Consider the following 6,782-nt stretch of genomic DNA (forward strand, 5'->3'; position numbering starts at 1 on the left):
CTATCCATGAGCATGGTATGTTCTTCCATTTATGCAGATTTCTTATGGTTTCTTGAAGTAGTTTTTTATAGTTTCTTTGTGCAGGTATTTTGTTTCCCTGGTAAGACTTATCCCCAAGTATTTTATTTTTCTGGCAGCTATTGTAAATGGTATTGATTTCCTTATTTCTTTTTCAGCAATCTCTTTGCTGGTATAGAGGAATCCAACTTATTTTTGGATGTTGATCTTGTATCCTGCCATGCTGCTAAATCTCTCAGTGAGTTCCAGGAAATTTTTGACTGAGTCTCTTGGATTGGGAGGTGATTCTTTTATTTTAACCTTAAAAATAGGTGAAAACTATCGGGTGAAAAGGAACAAAGAATGGCATGAACCAAGATACTGAGATCTGAAAGGGAATAGTATTTTTGGGTAAGTTAGTGAATACCTTATTTTAGCTATTGCTGTTAGGTGCTGTGGAGTCAGTTCTGGATCATAGCAACCCTATATGTATCAGAATAAAATACTGGTAGGTCCTGTCCCATCCTCACAACTATGGTTATGTTTGAATCCATTGTGCTAGCCACTGCACCAATCCATCTCATTTACTGTCTTCCTCTTTTTCTCTGAGCCTGTACTTTACCAAGCATGATGTCCTTTTCTAGAGACTGGTCCCTCCTGATAACATGACCAAAGTATGTGAAACAAAGTCTCACCATCCTCTCTTCAAAGGAGCATTGTGGCTATACTTCCTTCAAGACAGATTTGTTCGTTCTTCTGGCAGTTCCTGGTATATTAAATATTCTTTAATATTTGAATTATGACCCCATAATTCAAAGGCATCAATTCTTATTCACTCTTCCTTATTCATTATTCACTTTTCACGTGCATGTGAGGTGATTGAAAATACCATGGCTTGAGTAAGGCACACATTAGTCCTCAAAGTGACATCTTTGTTTTTTAATACATTAAAGAGGCTTTTGCTGCAGATTTGCCTAATGCAATACATCATTTTATTTCATGACTGCTGCTTTCATTGGTGTTGATTGTGGATCAAAGTAAAAGGAAATCCTTAATGAAGTCAATCTTTTCTCCTTTATCGTGATGTTGCTTATTGGCCCAGTTGTGAGGATTTTTGTTTTCTTTATGTTGAGGTATAATCCATACTGAAGGCTGCAGTCTTTGATCTTCATCAGTAAGTGCTTCGAGTCCTCTTTCAGCAAGCAGGATGATGTCATCTGTATATCACAGAAGATTAATGAGTCTTCTTCCAACCCTGATTCCATGTTCTTCAAATTGTCCAGCTGCTTTGACTACTTTAGCTAGAGCAATATTTTTCAAACTGTAGGCCATGGTCCATTAGTGGTTTTTCAAATTTATTTAATGGGCTGTGGCAAGCATTTTTTTTCCCAAAGAAATAAAGTAAGATAGAAAATTTTACAGTGCTCCCTCTGTAGGAAGGTTTCTAAAAGTTTGTTTCTCTCTCTGTTTCTCTCTCTCTCTCTCACATACACACACACACTCACATACATACAAATATATATAATCCATTAACTCATGTCGCTGAGTTGATTCCAACTCAGCAGTCATACAAGACACCTTAGAATTACTTTGTACATTTCTGGTGGCACAGTGAGTGGTAAGAGCTCAGCTGTCAACTGAGAGGTCAGTGGTTCAAAACCACAAGGCCCTCCACAGGAGAAAGATATGTGATTTACAGCTTTTGAAACCCTATGGGGCAAAAACAATGTATAGAGTTATACACGTAATATATACATGCCTATGTATATGTGTGTAAGCATGTATACTGGTTCACGCTATGGAATGTATAAAATAAATTTCCTATTGTTGGTCCTGGTCAAAGATTTTAAAGCAGTTGGCTGGATCAAAAGATCCCAATGACATTCATGGGAGATGTATGTTTGAAGAGCCTTGAAGACCATACAGAAGGTTCTAGATTTTGTTATTCAGATAATGGAACACCTGTGGTGGTTGTTGAATAGGTGAGTGTCATGACAAGGGCTGTTGCCAAGAAAGACTGTCCAGGGAGAGATTGAAGACAGAGATCAGCTGAGGCAGTTACAAGTTTTTAGGCAAAGAATCAGTGACTGAGATTACTGAGAACAATAGAACTGTGTCAGTCTCTGTATTCAGCACATTCTGCAACTTCTGGTCTTAAAACTTATAAAGGAACTGAGAAAAAGGACCAAACTGATTCCCCTTTGAAGTCAGGGCATGTGGCATGATTTTTTACAGTATTTTCCTTTTTCAGTAAGCAAGGAGATCTTCCACTCTTACTTATGTTTCTTGGGTATGGGTCTTTCTTTCCAAGACCTTCAGAGATTTTAAAATTGTCTGTGAAAAATTGGTTATGTTCCAAACATAACTTTTATTCCTGAAGAACTGCAGTTGAAAAAAGATAACAAGGACTCTTTTAGAGATGAGTCAAAATGGGCTTGTTTATATTGTCTTTGGGAGCAAAAAGTCTGAATAAGCTTCAGAAAGTTAAGTCAGATCCCACTTCCAGGCTGGATGCAATTTACTTGTTATTTTATGTTGTAAGTGCACACCTTACTTCTCATTTCCTTTACTTACTCATTTGCTCCATCTTGCTGAGGACCTCAAGGTAGATGACTAAGCTCATCCAGATGTTTGCCATAATAACAGTTCATCTTAGTATGATGTTTATATATTACATCTTAATTTAGTGCTGTTTACAACTGGGATGCTCTCACAGCCCTTCAGTCTGATCAAGTACAGAGTAGATGTTTGGTAAAATTTGTTGATAGAAATATTAAGCAAATTCAAAAAAAATAAGTGAGGTTGCCAATTTGGTACTGACCTTATGTTTTGACCCACAAATTTGAGAGGTCTCAATGAGATAAACTTGAGACATGAGTCATTAAATTGATCAAAACTCTTCAACTGTTCCTTTCTAAGTTGTAGTTATTAATTGTCTTCAAAATGATTCTAACTCATAGTGACCCCAAAAGTTTTTCATGGGTGTGACCTTTTATAAGCAGAATGCCAGGTCTAACTTCTGAGGCTCCTCTGAGTGGGTTCAACCTGCTAGTCTTTCAGCTATGAGTTGAGCCCTTAACCATTTCCTCCCTGCAGAGACTCCACGATTCCACATATGATAACTAAGAATAATATAGACAAGAGAAAGCATATTCATTTACCAGTGAATTATTTCTGCATGTTTTTTTTTTTTGTTCAAGACAAACAACTCTTGATTTGCTCTTAGTCTGAATCACAGCATATTTTACCTTTAGCATATCATTGCAAACAATAATCAGCAAATAAAATAGTGTAGAGAGCTACAAAAGAAAAATATGATAGATTTTATTACATAAAAATGTATGCATGTTGAAATTAATTATAATCATGATTAACAACACTGGGAAAATATTACAACAAATTTTGATAGAAAAAGCTAAATGTTGAGGTACATTGCACTCATAGAACTTAAAAAGAAATTGTCAGATAACAACTCATTTTAATTGAAAAATGCTAGAACTCCAAAAGATAAGTGACAAAGAGACATGAACAGGCAATTTCAATAGAGAAAATTACGTACCTATTTAATATATAAAATATGTAACCTTGAGAATAATGAAAAACCAAAATTGAAATAACAAGATAATATCTTCCTAACATCTCAATGTAAAGAAATTATTTAAATTCATAATGCCCTAATACTACAGCAAAATCTGCATTCACATATATTAAAATTGGAGATATAAATGAGTTTTGATTTTTCTGAAAAGCAAATAGTTATTTGTACTAATACATTAAGATATTTTTATATCTTTTGACCTCATAATTCTTATAGCAATCTGTGTCAGAGAAATAAGTGGATACACATAGAAATAATTATGAACAAAGATTTTTCAATGCTGTATTATTTTTAAGAGTAGAAAACTGGAAATATAATAAGGCCCCAAATAGAAAAAAGACTTAAATACAAGCTATACTGATATGTTGAAAGTATTTTGCAACTTTTGAACTTTGAAGATTTTTAAGTAAAATATGAAAATTATTATGATACATTATTGAGAAAGGATTAATATAAAGAAAACTATAATATAAAGCTTAGAAGGTAATATGACTGTAGGTAGTAAGTATGCTTACTTCTATAAAAGGATTATAAGTAACATCTTATTTTCTTTAATTTTGCCTTAACTTCCTAAATTTTCTTTTCTTTAAATATGTTTCTGTGATTTGAGTGAAAGTGCACAGAACAAATTAGTTTTCCATTGAATATTTCATACACATTCTGTTCCATGATATTGACTGTAATCCCCACAATGAAACAGGACTCATCCCACCACCTCCCTGTGTTTTCTGCTTTCTTTCATCCTTCTTTCCTGTCCCTTCCTGTCTTATAAATTTTATTCATGGTCAAATGTTGCCCTTTTGATCTCGTATGGTTGATTTTTCTAAGGAGTGCATATCTCTCTGGTATTATTATTGTTCACTGTATAGTACATATTTGTTGTTGTTGTTATGTGCCGTAGAGTCGCCCTGACTCATAACGACCCCTCCTTGGGTTTCGGAGGCAGTATCACTATGGAAGTAGGATTGCCCAACCTTCCTTCCGAGGAGTGGCTGGTGGGTTTGAACCGCCAGCCTTCTGGTTAGCAGTCAAGTGCTTTAGCCACTATGCTACCAGAGCTCCTATAGTACATATAGTACTCTCTATTGTTTGACTGAGAGTTGAGCCACAGAGTTGAGTTCAGTTCCAAGCCTAAAGGGTGTCTAAAGGCCATGGTCTCAGGGGTTCCACCAGTCTCTGTCAGGTCAGTAAGGCTGACTTTTTTTTTTTTTTTTTTGAGTTTTATTCCACATTTTCCTCCCACTCTATCCAGGACCTCCACTTGTGATCACTTTCAGGGTGGTTAGCAGTAGTAACTGGACATTGGTCTCAGGATCGTGGAGGCTGTGGTTCACATGGTCCATTATTCCTTTGGACCAGTTACTTCCTTACATCTGATTTTCTTCACTCTTTTTTGCCCCTAACAGGGAGGAATGCCAGTTGAAGTTGGTGTCCATTGGGACTATGAGCCTGAGCTCCCAGGCCCATTAACTCAATCCCTCAAGGTGTTTTTATTTATGTCTAAGAAGTTTTCATAACTTTCCCCCCGTATGCTACTATATTCGTGGTTATATTTGCAATATACCTAAATACATATGTAAAAATGGCCTCTGTCAAAACCTGTATATATTTATGAGTATAGTAGTCCTGCTAACCTTCCCACACCTGCTCAGTTTGTGTGTCTCTCTATGTATCCACAAATAGATGATTAATATTGTTATTGTGAGATTGTGTGTGTAATCTTTTCCTTACTCATTTTGTGCTGACCTTCCCTTTATTATGTATTGCCTTTCCCTTCACCTAAGTTAGGAGCTCTGGTAGCATAATGTCTAAGGCATTTGACTGCTAAACAGAAGGCTGGTGGTTCAAATTCACCAGCCACTCCTTGGAAGGAAGATGGGGCAATCTACTTCCCTAGTGACACCACCCCAGAAACCCAAGGAGGGGTCGCTATGAGTGGGAAATGACTGGATGGCAGTGAGTTTGGATTTTTGAGTCATCTAGTTTCTCTTCTGCTACTTGTGCAGTTTAAATTAGGTTAATTAGTGTATTTATGCCACATATTAGTGCCCCTAAGTTTGTCTCTATTATTATTATTTTTTTAATTTTTATTTTTTGATGATCTTTATAGTTTTAGGTTTTCCATTTAGGTCTTTGACCCAGCTTGAGTTCATTTTTATATATGGTGTGAGATACAGAGGCTGTTTTATGTTTTTGCAAATGGATATTCAATTTTGCCAGCACCATTTATTAAAGAGACATCCCTAATAAATGGGTTTTGGGCCTTTGTCAAAGATCAGCTGCCCACTGCTGTTGTTCGTAGGTGTTGTTGAGTTGTTTCTGACTCATGGCAGCACCATGTACAGCAGTATGGAATAGTGGCTGGTCCTGCACCCCCTTCACAGTCCTTGTTACATGTGAGCCCATTGTTGCAGCCACTGTGTCAGTCCATCTTGTTGGGCTTTTCCCCTTTTTCTCTGACCCTCTATTTCACTAGGCATGCATCCTTCTTCAGGGACTGGTCCCTCCTGATAACTTGACTAAGGTACAAGAGAGAAAGTGTGGTCATTTTTGGTTCCAGCTTTGCATTTGTTTGTTGGAACATTTTGATGTGTATGCTGTCAACTCCTGGAGCCTTGTATTTTGTCAATTCCTTCAGTTCTCCATAGGTCACTTAGTAACCCCTCCTTGGGTTTCCAAGGTGGTATCTATACGGAAGTAGATTGCCCAGCCTTCCTTCTGAGGAGTGGCTGGTAGGTTTGACCATATGTGTGTGTGGATTTATTTCTGGCTTCTCAATTCTGTCCCATTGGTCTATGTGTCTTTTGTTGTTCCAGTACCAGCCTGTTTTGACTGCCGTGCTTGTATAGTAGTTTTTGAGATCAGAAAGTGTGAAGCCTCCTACTTTCTTCTTCCTCTTTAGTAGAGCTTTGCTTGTCTAGGGTCTCTTTCTTTCCATATAAAGTTGTGATTAGTTTCCCCATCTCTTTCAAGAATGATATAGAATCTAGATTGAGATTGTATTATATATCTATTAATCACTTTGGGTAGTATTGAATTGACATTTTCATAATATTAACTCTTCCAATCCATGAGCATGGTATATTCTTTCATTTATGTAGGTTTCTTGTAGTAACAGTAATATTTTGTAGTTTTCTTCATATATATATATATGTGTATATATATATATATATATATATATATATAG

Source organism: Orycteropus afer, unplaced genomic scaffold, assembly GCF_000298275.1.
Source record: "Orycteropus afer afer isolate SDZICR_OR568_19922 unplaced genomic scaffold, OryAfe1.0 scaffold00321, whole genome shotgun sequence".
Classification (NCBI taxonomy): Eukaryota; Metazoa; Chordata; class Mammalia; order Tubulidentata; family Orycteropodidae; genus Orycteropus; species Orycteropus afer.